This window comes from Saccopteryx leptura, chromosome 2 (assembly GCF_036850995.1).
Source record: "Saccopteryx leptura isolate mSacLep1 chromosome 2, mSacLep1_pri_phased_curated, whole genome shotgun sequence".
Taxonomy (NCBI): Eukaryota; Metazoa; Chordata; class Mammalia; order Chiroptera; family Emballonuridae; genus Saccopteryx; species Saccopteryx leptura.
Window position 1 is genome coordinate 167,710,506 of NC_089504.1, and position 17,753 is coordinate 167,728,258.

The 17,753-nt window shown below is 39.8% G+C and overlaps 1 protein-coding gene and 1 pseudogene across 4 annotated transcripts in view; one reads left to right on the forward strand and one right to left on the reverse strand.

The window, feature by feature from the left end:
• Positions 1-17,753, forward strand: part of MTUS2 (microtubule associated scaffold protein 2) — a 771,916-nt gene that overhangs the window by 124,543 nt on the left and 629,620 nt on the right. The gene's annotated exons all lie outside the window — the stretch shown is intronic.
• LOC136391667 (inactive ubiquitin thioesterase OTULINL-like) overlaps positions 1-17,753 on the reverse strand; it is a 129,473-nt pseudogene that overhangs the window by 95,538 nt on the left and 16,182 nt on the right.

The following is a 17,753-nucleotide window of genomic DNA, read 5'->3' on the forward strand; positions in this document are numbered from 1 at the left end:
GTTCTCTATTCTGTTTCATTGATCACTGTACCTATATCATACTACCAATATCATACTTTCTTGATTATTGTAACAATATATTGTCTTAATAAGGGCTCGAGTGATTCCTCTTATTATATATGATATATATAATATATATCAGATTTATATATAATAATATTACATATGCTATTATATATATTTATATATAATATAAAAATATATTTTTAGCTATGGTAGAGGCTGTGTCTTTTCATATTCACTTTAGAATAGAATTTTTTTCTATGTCAAAGAAAACAGTTTGCTGAAATTTTGATGATAATTGCATGAGATAAATTTTTGGAGATTGATATTTTTACTATTTTGAGTCTTTCAATCTTTGAAAACGATATATCTCTCTATTTACTTAGATCTTCTTTGAGTTTTTCATCAGTAATTGTATAAATTTCATCATAAAGATCCTACACATGTTCTGTTAAGTGTAAACCTAACTATTTCACTTGCTCTGGAAAGATTATAAATGGGTTTTAAGCTTGTTTACTGTTGTATACTTTGGTGGCACATAGAAATGCAGTTGATATTTGGTTTTTTAATTTTTTTATTCTATTTTATTTTATCATTATTAAGTGTGACACAGGGAGGCAGAGAGACAGACTCCCACATGCATCCTGATTGGGATCCACCTGGCAAGCCCCCTACCTGGGGATGTTCTGCTTATCTGGGGCTGCTGCTCAGTTGCTGCTCAGTTTTTGAAAGGGCTAGCCTTCTTCTATTAAATTGCTTTACATCTTTGTCTAAAAACTGTTGGGCATACTTTTTAAGTCTGTTTATGAGTTCTCATAACATATTTTAGTGCTTGAGATGAGGCTGTGGAGCCATCGTTTGCACCTGGGGCCAACTTGCTCAATACATTTAAGCCATAGCTGTGGGAGAAGAAGAAATATATATATATATATATTTATATATATTTATATAATTAATATATTTATATAATTATATATTTATATAATTTATATATATATTAAATATATATATATTTTGAGAGAGAGAGAGAGAGAGAGAGAGAAGAGAAGAGAAGAGAAGAGGTGAAAAAGCAGCTAGTCATTTCTCCTGTGTGCCCTGACCAGTGATCGAACCTTGGACTTTCACATGCTGGGCTGACGCTCTACCTCTGAGTCAACTGGCCAAGGCTTCAATTGATATTTGTATATTGATCTTGTGTTTGCAACTTTGTTGAATTCATTTATTATTTATAAGAGATTTCTTTTTGTAGTTTCTCTGTGAATTTCTACATAATAAGTTATGTCATATGTAAATCAGGATAGTTTTTTTTTTCTCCTTTCTAATTTATATTTATTTCCTTTACTTCCCATATTGTGCTATGCAAAACTTTCAGTATCATGTCGAATAGAAGTGGTGAGAGTACTTGTTCTTGATCTTCAAGAGAAAGCAAGCAGACTTCAGCATTGAGTGTGATGTTTGCTGTAGGTTTTCTGTAGGTATAAAAGTTCCTCTCCTAACTTGCTGAGAATTTATTACAAATGAGTGTTGGAGTTTGTGAAGTGCTTTTTCTTTTTCTTTTTCTTTTTTGCATCAATTTATATATATATTTAGTCTATGTATAGTGGATTGCATTAATCAATTATTCAAATGTTGAACCAACTTTGTGTGCCCGAATGCCATACTTTGTCATGGTATATAACTGTCTTTATACAATGTTGGATTCAGTTTGCTAATATAGCATTGAGTATTTTTGTGACTAAATTCATGAGAAGTATTTGCCTATAGTATTCTTTTTCCCCACTGTCTTTTTTGTTGTTGTTGTTGTTGTTGTTTTCAGAGTAATACAGTTGCCTTAAAATGAGTTGGGAAGTTTTCGCTCAGTTTTGGTTTTCTGGAAGAGATTGTGTAAAATTGGTATTAATTCCTTTTTAAATATTTGGTAAAATTCTTCAGTGAAACCATTGGGTCTGGTTCTTTTGTGAAGTTTCTATAGTATTAAAATTTTCAGTGTTACAGGGCTATTCAAATGGTCTCTGTCTTATTGGGTGAAACATACTATTGTTGGTGTAAATGAGTTTCTGTTTGTCTTTTTTGTTTGTTCACTTGTTGCTTTCAGTTTTATAGCTTACATATGAGTGAGTTCATATGGTTCTTGACTGTATATGGTCTGACTTATTTCACTTAGCATGATATTCTCAAAATCTTTCCATGTTGTCTTTTGCAAATGGTAGTTTTTAGTGTTTGAGACGTAGATTCATTTGTTCTAAGATTCCTTCTTTTATGACTTTATGAATTCTATACTGCTTACAAAAATTAGAGGATATTTAAAAATGAATATGAAGTGATAATGTAGCTCCTAATTTTTGTGAGCAGTAGATTTGAAGAACTTCCTTTAGCCACTTTCTAAGGGTTGGTTTTTTAACAAATTGTTTTAGTTTTCCCTCATCTGAGAATGTCTTTATCCTCATTCCTGAAGAATAGTTTTACTGGATAAAGAATTTGCAACTGACAGTTATTTTCTTTAAAGATTTTTTTGTTGTTATTTATTGGTTTTTAGAGAGGGAGAGGAAAGGGGCAAAGAGAGAGAGAGAAATATTGATTTGTTGTTCCACTTATTCATGCCATCATTGGTTAATTCTTTTTTTTTAAAAGGTTTTATTTATTGATTTTACAAAGACAGAGATGGGGGAGCAAGAAGTATCAACTCATAGCTGCTTCAGTTTAGTTGTTCATGGATTGCTTGTTCTATGTGCCTTGACAGGTAAGCCCAGGGCTTTGAACCATAAACCTCAGCATTCCGATTTAATGCTTTATCCACTGTGCCACCACAGGCCAGCCCATTGGTTGGTTCTTGTATGTGTCCTGACCAGGGATCAAATTTTCAACCTCAGAATGTCAGGAAGATTCTCTAACAACTGAACTACCTGGCCAGGGCCTGACAGTTATTTTCTCTCAGCACTTGTAAAATGTGTGCCACTTCCTTCTGGTCTCCATGGTTTCAGATGAATAATCTGAATTAGTCATTCCCTATAGGTAATCTATTTTTTTTACTCTGAAATTTTTAAAAGTTTTTCTTTGTATTTAGTTTTGAGAAGTTTGTGGTGTGTTTTGGTGTGGATTTCTTTAACTTTATCCTATTTGAAATTATTTAGCTTCTTGATTCTATAGATTTATGGCATTCACCAAATTTGCAATGTTTTCAGCTGCTATTTCTGAAATACTCTTTTGCCCATTCTCTTTCTTCTTTCCTTCTAGGACTCAAAAAGATATAATTGTTGGACTTAAAAAATTTTTTTTTATTATCCCACATGTTTCTGAGTCTTTGTGAATTATTATTATTTTTAGCTTATTTATTTCTGTTGTAAAGTTATGGTCAGTGTTTTAAAAATGAAATTTAATTGGGGGGACATTGATTAATAAGAGTATATAGATTTTAAGTGTATAATTCTGTGAAACATCACTTATATATTGCATTGTGTGCCCACCACCTACAGTCACATCATCTTCCATCTCCACATATTTGACCACGCTTTACCCTTTTCTTCCCCCAGCTTCTTCCTTCCGGTAACCACCATACTGTTGTCTGTGTCCATGAGTTTCTGTTTGTTTGTCTTTCTTGTTTGTTTATTTGTTGCTTTCAGTTTTACATCTCATATATAAGTGAATATATATAGTTCTTGACTTTTTCTTTTTATTTAATTTAGCATGATATTCTCAAGATCCTTCCATGTTTTCGCAAATGGCAGTATTTCATCATTTCTTATGGCCGAATAGTAGTATTCCATTGTATATATGTACCACATCTTCTTTATCCAGTCCACATCTTCTTTATCAAGTCCTCTATTGAGGGATATTTTGGTTGTTTCCATGTCTTGGCCACCATGAATAATGCTTTGATGAATATAGAGGTACATAGATTCTTGCAAATAAGTGTTTTCAAATTTTTCTGGCAGATACCCAGAAGAGGGGTTGCTGGATCATATCTAACACTGTTCTGAATTTTTGAGGAACCTTTATACTGTTTTCTATAGTGGCCTTACCAGTTTACATTCCCACCAACAGTAAATGAGGGTTCCTTTTTCTCCACAACTTCTCCAATACTTGTTATTACTTGTATTATTGATAATAGCCATTCTAATTGGTGTGAGGTGGTGTCTTATTATAGTTTTGATTTGCATTTCCCTAATTGCTAGTGAAGTCAACATCTTTTCATATGTCTGTTTGTGATCTTTGATCCATTTTGAGTTAATTTTTATATATGGGGACAAATAATAGTCTAGTTTCATTCTCTCACATGTGCTTTCCAGTTTTAAGATTGAGTAAAATTTATTGTTCTGTCATCAAGTTCACTGATTCTCTTCTCTATCATTCCTACTTTGTTACTGGGCCCATCCACTGAGTTTTAAAATTTGTCTTTTATTGTATTTTTATTTTGTTTTATAAAAATTTATAAGTAGTGATTAAAGCATTTTTATCATGGCTGCTTTAAAATCCTTATCAGATATTTCCAACATCTTATTTTTTTCAGTATTGGTGCCACTTGATTTTTTTTCTTTTTCATTCAAGTAGTGCTTTTCCTGGTTCATGGTTTAATTAGTGATTTTTATTGTATTCTGTACATTTTGGCTATTATGTTAGGTATCTCTGAATCCTATTTAAATTTTTTATTTTGGAACATAGTTACACTGTTTTGGATTAGTACACAGATCCTAGCCCAGTTTTTTGGACTGTGGCTGCAAATAGTAATTTAATTTTCAAATCTGCTTGGTTTATGTGGTGCCACTCAGACTCCCATTGGTCTCTGCTGGTGCTGTTCAAGGGGGTGGAAATAGTTTACCCAAGTCAGACCTTGCATCTCTAGATGAAGGAAACACATCTCTGGTTCCTGGGGACAGTGAGTTTTTTTGTGCCTGGCTGTTTGTGTTGAGATCCCCCTTACTGGTGTTTCCCAGATGATCAGTGTCTCCTGATGGGGGAGGCAAGTTCCAGCCCATGAGAACAAAGCTACTTCCCATACCAAATCACTTGTTGGGGTGAAATACCCCTGCTTGTGAGAATGTAGACTGCTTCTGAGGCTTGGCATTGTTTTTGTCTCTGTGTGTGTCTCTGTGTGTGTGTGAAGGGGATGTCTCTCTTGCCTGTGCTGCCTGGCCTCTGGTATCTCTGGGTGGTGAGGGAAATCTTAGGCTTTTAGGGATAAAGAAGCTTCTGAGTCACTTTTTGTAGTGGAATTCCCCTTGGTGGAGCCACATCCCTATCCTCCCCATGTTTCTCAGTAGAGGTTAGTATTCTTGCTTTATAGAGGGACAATGCCTTATCTGACCACTTGTCAGCTCGGGCTTCTGATCAGTTCCCCTTTGTTTGGCTTTCCTGTTGTTGATAAAAGAACTTTCTTTTGATTCAGGGAAGGAATGAACCTACTTGGGCTGTCTTCTGGTACTAGGTTGAGAATAAGGAAATACCAGGCCTAGGTCATCATCTACCTTTGGGTGGGAGGGAGATCCTAAGGCACCCTGCTGCTCTGCTGATCATTCAGCCCTAGGGTTGCTAACCATTCTCCCTTCCTGTCTATATACCTATCATCTTCTTTAGTTGACACTTGTTTTATTTCCAAGGTTTGTAGCAGTACTCAGTGGGAGGGGCAGGGAGAAATGCATCTATGCCATCTTGTTCAAGCTCACATATTTTTATTCAGCTTTCATTTTCTTTCTGGATTTGTTTTTCCTTCTTTTTGCTTAAAAAGCTGTGAGAATGGTCTTGTTACCAAGCAAGGCATTCTCTCACTTTTGGATACAGATGCATGGAGGTCTTCTGATTCAGACCAAAGTAAACATCCAGTAGACTGAATTTATTTTGCTTTCATTTTCTTTCTGGATTTGTTTTTCCTTCTTTTTGCTTAAAAAGCTGTGAGAATGGTCTTGTTACCAAGCAAGGCATTCTCTCACTTTTGGATACAGATGCATGGAGGTCTTCTGATTCAGACCAAAGTAAACATCCAGTAGACTGAATTTATTTTGCTGGTGTGGAGTCTTGTCATTCTAATAATAAGAGATAGAAGTATAAGGCCATATGTATAGGGCATAGAGGAGCAGGAGCTGTTGCTGCCCCTCTGTGGAGTTTACGGGATAAGTTGGCACTGCTCTGTTCTCTCTGGCACCATGTTTGTAGTTGGTGCTTGTCCTGGTTGAAAGGAAGGTTGTAGCTATCTGGTCTCTAGTTTCAGTTACTTCAAGTAGTGGCCAGTAGCTCTCAGGGGACTATCTTTGTATTATATCTAAGTAAGGCTTTTATTTTGGGCATTGAAAAGGAATGGAGAAAGTGTAGAAATTAGCATTAGTGGGAATACGTAGAGAAGCAGATAAGCTCGCTCCTTGATGGTCATTTTTTTCTGTAGGAAAGGACACATACGTTGACTTATGCTCAGAAAGAGAAACTAGCATCAAATTCGTCATGTCAGACAAGATGCGTTTCATTAGTAAGATTGATTCCATCATATAATGAATTGCAAAGGAAATATTATCATGCTTCCTTATTTTTATTTTTTATTTTTTTAGTGATGTAGAAACAGACAGACAGAAACAGGCAGAGACAGGCAGGAAGGGACAGAGATAAGAAGAATCAACTTGTAGTTGCATCACTTTAGTTGTTCACTGATTGCTTCTCATATGTGCCTTGACCAGGGGGCTCCAGCTGAACCAGTGACCCCTTGCTCAAACCAGTGATGTTGGGCTTCAAGCCAGTGATATTGGGCTTCAAGCCAGTGACATTTGTGCTCAAGCCAGTGACAGTGGGGTCATGTCCATGATCCCATGCGCAAGCCAGCAACCCTGTGCTCACGCTGGTAAGCCCTTGCTCAAGTGTGATGAGCCCATGCTCAAGCCAGTGACCTCAGGGTTTTGAACCTGGGTTCTTAGCATCCCAGGCTGATGTTCCATCTACTGCGCCACCATCTGGTCAGGCTCATAGATCTTTTTTCTAATGCTGAGAAGACAGTGAGATGAGAGATGCCATGACTGCCTTTGTGTCATAAGGTGGTTGGGGATAAGCAGGGATATTTTGGGTCACTTTTGTGTTTATCACAAATGGAATGTTGTGTTGAATTATTCTGACATGAGGACTGTTTATCATACATAGCTTTGCAAGACTCAATGGGATTGAAGGTTCTTGAAGGAAAATTTGAAATATATTGATTCTGGATCCTTCTCTGATGATTAAACTATTAATGAACTCCTGGTTAAGTTCCTGTATTTAATGTTTTATGTAAGACTAATATTTTTATTGACTAAATGAAAATGAATTTGCTACTAATACACATATGTGAACACAATCAGTATTTTAAAAAGTAACATTTGCTTCTCTTTTATCAAGAAATACTCATCATTAACTAATTTAATCTATTTCAACTTTTAGTAAATGCCTAGCATTATGTTTTCAAAATTCTCACCACCATGGAAGTGACTCCCCGGGACTCACATTTCTCTGTTGGGTGGGGCTTGTGCTCTTGTGCTCCCTACACTGAGGATCTCTCACACTTGTCCAAGGACCTGGGGTGAATCTGTGGCATGACTTTGAATCCTGGTTCTACTGTTTAAAAACTTCAGGCCTTGGGAAGCTGTGTCATCTCCTGTTCCTCAGTTTTCTCAAATATGTACCAGGGAAATGCAGTACTACTGTGTAGAGGTATTGTAGGTACTAAATGGAACAATATGTGCAAAGCACTTAGAATATTATCTTGTTTATAACAATTACACTATGAGTGCTAGTTTTTCTTGAGGTGAGCGGTTACTGTTCTCATGAACCCAAAAGAAAGTTGGTAGGACTGTAGGAATTAAACACCTAGGGATAAAACCACATTGTCATTGCTGTTCATCACCAGGACTTTGATAGTCTGGATGAATGATAATAATACAGTGAACTAATATTTAGCTTGATGCTGTGTTACCCTGCCTGAGGCTGCTATCTTCCACCACCTCTGATGCCCCCCACCTCCTCCATCCCTCCCACTGGAGCGTCATGGTGGCCACGGCCCTGCTCTCATGGGGTGCAGGGTCAGGCCAACAGTGGGAATTTCCCTCAGTCTCTCATTGTTATGTTCTTCATAACAGTCAAATTGGAGACAAGCTATGGAACACACAAAATCCCCATCTAATTTGTTTCTCAAAGGTATGGCTTTAAAAACAGTGGGCATTTATGACAGTTAAATTTTTTTTCCTTTGTTATTAAGAGAAGATGATGTTAATACCAAATCGGAAATAAAAATCAATTAAATTCATTTAGGAAAATTAAAGTGCTGACAAGTTCATAATGGCTTTTCTGGCTGTCAAATGAAATTGACATGGTTTAACAATTGATGGGATACAGAAGTTTGCTGTAAAATTTACTGAAGTACATTTCTATTAAAGTGACAGCTGTGTGTAAGGGCCATCACCAGGGCATTTAGTTATAGGGTCCATGAGTGTGAAGGAGAGAGATAATCAAATAAGATAATTTGAACTTAGTTTTAATTAGGTAAGTTCCCCTTCACATTTTAATCACATTAACTTAATCATGGATGGTCAGAAGCAGATGGCCAGCCATCTTATTATTGTCTAATTCTGCTCTCTTTTTCTAAGTTATTTAAAGAAAAATAAATAAACATAGCTGTAAACTTAACCTTTTCACTTGATTCTGACTTAACCTCTTTAATTCTGACTTAGCCATCTTTTCAGCATTTAAAATTTAATGTAATCCCTACAAATTATATTTTAAAAAATATACTGGAAAATCCTATAGTATAATTTTCAATGAAATATGGAATCTGATATAAGGCACTTATTTCAGTGAATTCGTTTATTGCGGGAAAAAACAACAATGTGTTCTAGAACACGATTTCTGAAAACCATTAAAGCCTTTTCCGGCTCATGTGTGCTGTTTATTGTTCATTTGTTTGTTTTTGCAATGTGGATATAAATGGGATTCTGATCTGTATTAGTTCATTAGATTTTTGTTTTACTAGGATATTGGGGCAGGAAGGAACTGGATAATCAAGATTTGATGATACTTGTGGGATATAACTAGGTGTTATAGTGTTTATAGTCATGAAGTTTTCTTCTACTTAAATGTACAGCAGGTATAGCATAAAATTATTTTTTTGTTGCTATAAGTAGACATATAATTTATGAATTTTGCAGCAGCCTCTGAGATTGGACTTAGTAAACATTTTTTATGTATCACCATCTGCAAGTATACTGTGTGTACTTAGCACAAGGAAGATATTTTTTTTTAAAAGGCCCTACTTTTAAGTTCTCTAAAATGGAAGAGACAGACAGATAAACAATAGTACAAAACACTAGGAAATGAATTCTAGATGGAGATGAGACGATTTTAGAGAAAAAAAAGAAAAATCTGAGAATTCCTGAAACTTGACATATGAGCTTGGCCTGGGATAAGGATTTTATTGTGTAGAAAATGTGTGGCAATGTAATTCCAGGCTGGGGGTCCCAGTGAGCGATGGTGTGTAGGACAGTCTGTGCTGAGTCAGGGAAGGGCCAGGGAACTGTGGTCCCGGGTTGGGGGGTGAAGGAGGGAGAGCTGGGTGTGGTAGGACATGAGTCAAATCCAGCCTTATCCACTCCATAACAAACACTTCGCGGTGCCTGCCCACTGTGAGTGGGTGTGTGCTGGCTGCTTGGGCCACCAGGGTGTCATGGTGGCCACAGCCCTGCTCTCATGGGGTGCAGGGTCAGGCCACTGTAAAGGGGGTAAAAGCCTCGCTGTGGAGTGTGTAGTATTAGGGAGCCATCATGTGTGTTTGAGGATAAGAGTTACATGACCTGACAAGGGTTTTAGGAACAGAGGTTGGGCGAGCTGCGGAGCTGAAGGCTGGGTGGAGACAGCAGGAGCAGAGGCTGCAGGGACGGTGAGGGAAACCTCAGGAGAGTGGGGTAGGGTTGCAGCCGATGGGGAGTGCATGGCCCCACATGGCGTTAGGATTTTGAAGGGCTAGCTCAGTTATGGGCTTTTTCTTTTTTTATCTGAGAAACTTTTCAAGAAAAAAAATATTTATGACCTGTGCTCTTTCATTTTCCCTTATTCACATAACTTATTTTGCCTAATATACTAAAAGTAGGTGGGTTTACAAGTAAAATTACCTATTAAATAGAGATAGTCTTTGGGGAAGCTGGCATGGTGATTTATCCATTAAAATGTGGCTGTCTTGGGCATAATGGGCTGCATGAAGGCAGTTTTATCACTTACCCTGAGGGCAGATGAAAGGTTTTCCCTACTGGATGGGCAAGGGATGAGAACAAGGTGAGGGGGCCGAGTCTGCTTACCTTGCTCTTCCTTTGGGCTGGGAGTGGGAGCCACGCAGGATCTCCCCCAGCACTTCTCCCATCCAAGTACTAACCAGGCCCGACCCTGCTTAGCTTCCGAGATCAGACGAGATCGGGCGCGTTCAGGGTGGTATGGCCGTAGACTCCCCCAGCACTTCTGTTGCTTTGCTGGACAGATTTAGAACTTGGGGTCCTTCTGTTTTGATTTGAACCAAAGGTATAGTGGCAGTGTATAGAAGAACTCAACCACAGGGAAATGGTTGGCAACTTCACTAAAAAGAACATCTCACATATGTAAGATTTTTTTTTAGATTCCTTTTAGCCCTTTAGGCACTGATAGATTTTAATGAGACTAGTGATGGATTGTTTTTAGAGAGAGACAGACAGACAGGAAGAGGAAGAGATGAGAAGTATCAACTCAACTCATAATTGTGGCACTTTAGTTGGTCACTGATTGCTTCTCATACATGCCTTGACCAGAGGGCTCCAGTGATCCCTGCTCAAGCCAGTGACCTTAGGCTCAAGGTCAATATTGGGTTCAAGTTAGCGACCATGGGGTCATGTCAGTGATCCCATGCTCAATCCAATGAGCCCACACTCACGCCAATGACCTCAGGGTTTTGAATCTGGATCCTCAGTGTCCTAGGCTGATGCTCTATCCACTGTGCCACCACGTGGTCAGTCAAGACTAGTGATTTTTAGTTTAGTTCAGTCACTGGATTTTGAGGACCTGCCTTGCTTCCCTAGTAGAATTTCACCTGCAATACGAACTATAGTAAAGTAGAATCTGAAACATTTTAAATGGTTGGATACAGTTCATGTTGGTTGGTACTGGTTTTAGCACATCTGAGAGGTGGTACTCTGGTGAGCAACCATAAAATATGTATGGATTAAAGCATGGGATGTGGCTGATGGCCCATAATAGGCTGATAAAAACTCCACAAGTAATTGCAGTAACTGCTGCTGGTGGGATTGAGAAGCACTGCCTCTTTATAGTTGTTTGTTTTAGAAATAATTAGGACAGTTAAGTAGGCAGACCTGGAGTTGGTTGACCTGGGTCCTGCTTTCTACTATGATTTGCACCAGATATTCAGGGTGGATTGAATCATCGAGTCTCCCTTTTCACCCTCAGTTATAGTACTGCCCTTCCACACCATAGCTGTGGCCACAAGGTTGTGAAAGTGTACTCTCAGGGCCTCGCCTTTAAGCATGGCCATGTGGCTGGCCTTGCTAGTGAAATATTGTTAGTGGGCCACTGGAGGAGGTGTGACTGTGCTTTCGTGGCCTGGGGATTTGCACTGAGAATAGGCCCTAGAAGGAGAAACAGAAGAGACCTAAACCACCTCAGCCTAGAGCCTGCGGGATCACTGGAGTCTCAATTGATGTGCATATGCAGGTGCGAGAAAACAAATGTTTGTGGTCACAGGCACCTGAGGTTGGAAATTTTGTTCTGTAGGATCACTGTGACAGGAGAGAACTAGCACTCAGTGCTGCGTCCTCTACTGAAAATGCCAGTATTATCTCTGTCCTTTCACACTGAGGTTCTGCACTTAAAATGAAACAGTGCGTCCCTCGTAATAAACAGGCAGTAAACAAGTTGTACTATTTTTAATAATTAAAATATGGGATATACACACAAAATAAGGGCACAGTTTCTGTGGAGTGGGAAATTAACCAAGAGGAAGACGAGGCACTAGCATCATGTTGGGCGTTATTGTAAACTTGCTGTGGTGTGGGTGCTTTATACTTACTCATCCAACGTGTACTAGGGCCCTCCATAGTAACAACAGCCAACGCTGTAAGTGCACAAAACACCAAGTTTATTCTCATGTTATTATTTATTGGTTGTTGTATTATTTTCCATATGAGCAACTGTAAATCTACTTTGCCCGACACCTATAGGTCCATATGGCTTCTTTCTCTCTAAAGAGAAAATGATTGGTTGACTTATTTTATGGAATTGGCTGAGCCCACTGGGTACTGGCAAGTCTGAAATCTATAGGGTAGGCTGGTGGGCTGGAAACTCAGGCGAGGTTTTGAGGCAGAATTTTTTCCTTGTTGAGGAACCACAGTCTTTGCCTTTAAAGCTTTCAACTGGTTGACTGAGGCCCACCCACAATATGGAGGGCATTTTGCTTTAATGAAGGTCAACTGATTATAAATGTTGATGATATCTAAAAAAATTCTTTTATAGCAACATCTAGACTGGTATTTGATTCAACAACAGGGTGCCATTGCCTACCTGAGGTAACATAAAATAACAATCATAGCATGTATGAATGGGATTTCTGCTTGCATGAGGTGTAGAGTCCCCAGCCTGTTCTTTTGTTTTGTCTTTACAAGAGCTCTGAACAGATGTGACTTGTTTCTCAGCATTTAGTGAATGAGGAAACCAAGGTTCCAAGAAATAAGCCCTTTAACTAAGGCAACACATCTGTCTGATCCAGGGACTTACTCTTTCTGTTCCCTGTGCTGTTTCTCCAGGGGGCATTTCCCAGATAATGGTGAACATCTTTCTATGAGATGCAGCTTATATGGGATTCTCTGGCAGAAACTGACTCATAATTCTCCAATTTCAAGCCTGGATGACTGTTAGATAATGAGACTTAGGAAATGGAAATTTACTGATTTAAATGCAAAAAAATGCTGAAGGCTTTGATGTGTACATATTTTATATGATCAGTTGATATATCTCAGGAGTAGAGTTAGAAATAGACACCAGTCTTCTACCCAGTAAGCCAGAATTAAGTTAGGGTCCTTACCAGAAAAATAAAATAAATCTATCATACATGCCTGTAAACAATAGATTCATTGTACACTGTACCAAAAAGTCAGCCTAATGCTATACATAATAGAGATACTGATTGTTGAAGTTCATTTCATGTGTTCCTACCATCACATTCTGTTTTCTTGTGTTCCTTTCCTCTTGTGTACTCATTAATTGGTTTTATGTGTTAGTGTTCTGTGTCATTTCCCAGTTCATCCTTCTAGAGAGAAAGGACCTTTTGATTCATGCACTGTTATGCAATGTACAGGGATATACAGATACTGTTTAATGGTAACCATAGCTGCCTTTTGTAATGAGTTGTTTTGTTCTTTTTATTATTTACTTATTTATTATTTTTTTAGAGAGACAGACAAGAATAGAGAGAGATGAGAAGCATCAACTCATAGTTGCAGTACCTTAGTTGTTCATTGATTGTTTTCTCATATGTGCCTTGACCTGGGGGGCTCCAGCTGAGCCAGTAACCCCTGCTCAAGCCAGCAACCTTGGGCTCAACGCAGTGACCTTTGATCTCAAGCTAGCGAGCATGGGGTCATGTCTATGATCCCCTGCTCAAGCCGGATGAGCCCACACTCAAGCTGGAGATTTTGAGTCCTCAGTGTTCCAGGCCGATGCTCTATCCATTGCGCTACTGCCTGGTCAGGCTGTTTTGTTCTTTTTAAAGCTTGCTTTTGTGTTGAGTGATAACTGACATACAATAAAAACACACACTTGTATGTGTGGAATGATGAATTTTGAAATGTGTCTAAATCCGTGTAACTACTGTCCACCTCAAGACACGAAGTATCCCAGCACTGCAGCCAGTGCCACGCGCTGGGCCATTCCTTCTCCCCTCCAGGGCATCCACTGTTCTGTCCCCATGACATTGTCCTGCCTGGGCCTAAGCTTTGTATGAATGGAATACCAGAATATGTTCTCTTGTGTGTCTGGCTTCTTTCGCTGAACATTACACCAGTAGGCACTTGTAGTATTTTCTTTATAGCTATGAAGTCTTTCATTATAAGAGCAGTCCATACTCTATCCATTCTACTGTGGAGGGACATTTGGATTTATTTTGGGGGGGCAATTATACATAATACTGTTATGAACATTTTTGTACGTACACTTTTTGGTGAATGTAAGAACTAATTTCATATATGCTCAGGAGTGAAACTGCTGGGTCCTGGAGTGTGCACAGGCTTAGTCTCAGGAGGTGCTGCCTGCAGGATTTGAGAGCGCTGCACCAGCTCATGCTCCCGTCAGCGGTTCCAGTGCCTCTGCGTCCTCACAAATGCTTGTTTTTCATTTGGTTTTAAATTGGTAAAGACAGATTCTCTTGAAGACATTTATGGAGTTACATAAGTGACTGTATTTACAGCAATAATTATCACATGCTTTCCCCGTATGATTAGGTTCTTTTCTGAAGCTGGAAACGGGGAGAGACAGTCAGACAGACTCCCGCATGCGCCCGACCAGGATCCACCCGGCACGCCCACCAGGGGTGAAGCTCTGCCCACCAGGGGGCGTCGCTCTGCCCTCGCTCTGCCGAGACCAGAGCCACTCCAGCGCCTGGGGCAGAGGCCAAGGAGCCATCCCCAGCGCCCGGGCCATCCTTGCTCCAATGGAGCCTCGCTGCGGGAGGGGAAGAGAGAGACAGAGAGGAAGGAGGGGGTGGGGGTGGAGAAGCAAATGGGCGCTTCTCCCATGTGCCCTGGCCGGGAATCAAACCCGGGTCCCCCGCATGCCTGGCCGACGCTCTACCGCTGAGCCAACTGGCCAGGGCCTGATTAGGTTCTTGAATATATGTTGTTCCTGGCAGGCCCTTTCCTTTAATGTCCACAGATTATTCTCTGATGACCTTCTCTTGGAACGGTCACATGTTTGGCTCCTGAGGCTGAGTTAATGTGTTTATAGTTGTGTTTGTTTTTCTTCTGGGCTGTTCCTCAAGACCAGACATGATTTGGGGGCCAGACTTTGTATTAGAGAAATGAAAAGAACTTCTCAGAGTTGACAGGACTTTCCACCACGTCCTGCACAGCCCCTCTGGGAGTCGTTGTGAGGTGCTCTGACAGTCACGTGATTCTGTGAGGAGAGCAGGTGGGCTGCGTGGGCACTTCGGCAACTTTCTCAGCTCCAGCCCTGTAACAAGACTGACACTCAATTCGTGATGTTTTGTTTTCATTTTACAGCTGTAATATGGGTGTCTCCTGGCTACAAGTTGCACCTGGAGATAAAAATAATTTCTCTGACTTTTGTCCTGACCTAGCTTTTGCCTCCAATTGCATTTGTTATCTCCGGAGCCTCCAGAGATGTCTGTGGCTCACAACCAAGCAGGGGCTGGTGTGGCCCGGACCCCCTCCCCCTTGCCCTGTGCTTCACGGTGCGCACAGGTGCAGGAGGCCTGCATGCCAGCGGCCTGTGGGAACAGGGGAGCCCCTTCCTCAGCACCAGGGCACCTCCTCACTCCGGGCCGCTCCTCTGTCCTGTAGTGTTGTGAGGGGCTCAGCAGGGTGGCAGCTCGCCTCTTTCTCACCAGGCATGTCCTGTGGCTCTGGGAACCCCAGGCTGAAAACCGACTCAGCTGTCTGCTTTCTCTCCTGAGATCTTGATCCTGAGGAGACGATGAGAAATGCCCTGCCACCAGTGTGGGGACTGTGCTGAAGGAAGTGTGATGGGAAGTGGGGGGACCCTCTGTTACTATTTCAAAATGTTATGTGACTTTGCCTTCTCTGTAGTTCTGCTTTGTCCCTTGGTGGTATATGATGATGATGTGCCTTTCTCCATGTGATGCATTTCCTCTGCAGGGATGCTGTGAGGGTAGGGCAGGGAATGGGCATAACGTTCATGCTGGAGGAGAATCCAGGGAAGCAGATTCTTTGTGGCTTTAGATTAGAAGCAAATTTGGTGCCTAGGAGGAGGAGGGCAGTTGGGGCCACCTGGTAGGCGCCCTAGCTCTCCTCTGCTGACCCATCATGGCACCAGACCTACTTTTCCAGCTGTTTGTGGGTTGGTGAAGGTGGCCTCCTGTGTGTTCTGGGAGCATAGCCCAGAGTGAGCCTTCTTCATGGCCACAGGGCTGTGGCTTCTGATTGAGGGTCAGTGGAAGTGCCAGTGGCCTGGGGTGCCAATACTTGGGTAAGCCGACCCTTGGAACTGAAGGCAGGGACTAGGACTATGTTTTGGGCAGAAGACACCATGTTGTTATGGGCCCGTAGTCTTAGCCACCTTACTCCTTTAAAAGAAGAGCAATTTTTGTGATTCGAACCACTGATCTACGCCTGCCTGTTTATCCAGTGGTCCTGTAAGCCCAGGAATAAGTACACCTCCCAATTTAACCCCTTATGCATATAGGCCACTGAGGACATGAGAATTAAAGTTTAATTTATTATTAAATATGACTGATTTCATTAAAATGTATTTGTGTTTTCTTTGAAAATTTAGTAAAAGAAGGATATCTCAATCCTTCTAATTGATTATTGTGATATTAGAATGAATGTGGTCTTGCCCTCTTTAAAATCAGTGGTTGGTATATCACAAAGTAGGTTAGAATCTCTAGGCCACATAGAGGAAACAAAAATTAAATTTCATATGAAAAATAATTTTACCTCATTTTCCTTTCTTTACTAGTATATGTAGTATACAACTATGAGGTTCTCTCAAACATTCTGTATGGGGTTTTCATTTCCAAAAATAGAAAGAAATTTCTTATTGGAGAAATAGAGGCCCAGAGAGTCACACAAAGGCCAAGTGTTTTGCTTAATTGTATCATCTTTCTCACTAGATACTAAACAAGCCAGTGGGGTAAGTGCTTTGAGCTACCAAAGATTTCAACTAAAGACATTGAAAGGCATCTGAGATAATTTTATTTACTTTAAAATTGGAATTCATAAAAGTGAACATAGTTTAAAACTGTGCTTATTTAAAAAAATTTATTTAGAAATTAAATTTAACATTGATCAATAAGAGTAAATAGATTTCAGACAATCTTTCTATTGCATTTGAACTATTGATTGTATTATATACCCGTTACCCAAAGTCAAATTACTTTCTGTCACCATATATTTGTTCCTTTTTATACCCTTCTCCCCACCTCCTCCCCTACACCCCCCTTCCCCTGGAAACCATTTCACTTTTATCTATGTCTGTGAGTCTAAGTTTTATATCCCACCTATGTGTGAAATCATACAAAAAAAACTGTGCTTTATAAATGAGCTGTACCCTATTTCAATAGTGCAGGTACTGTATTTCCCCATATATAAGACACGCCTTTTCCTGAAAAACTTGGGGTCTAAAACTGGGTGTATCTTATACAGTGGTTGTAGATTTTTTTACTTGCATTTCCCACTTTATGTCCTAGATGGAACTGAGGATGAGACAATATATGAAGACAGTGACTCGTCATTAGACACAGATGAAGACAAGATAATGGATGGGAGTTTTGACAGTGATGAGGAGTTGTATGAATTTTATGATGAATAAAACTTGAGTTCAATAACTTTATGTAATACATTTTTTTTCAAATTTTGGGCCCCCAAATTAAGGTGCGTCTTATGCATGGGAGCGTATTATACATGGGGAGGAAATAGAGTATATTGTAATAAGAGACATACTGTAAAATTGGTTTCTGTGATTGTGATGATTTCATTCTACTTCATATGTCTAACCTTTTCAGGAATTAACCAAAGTAACCTGGT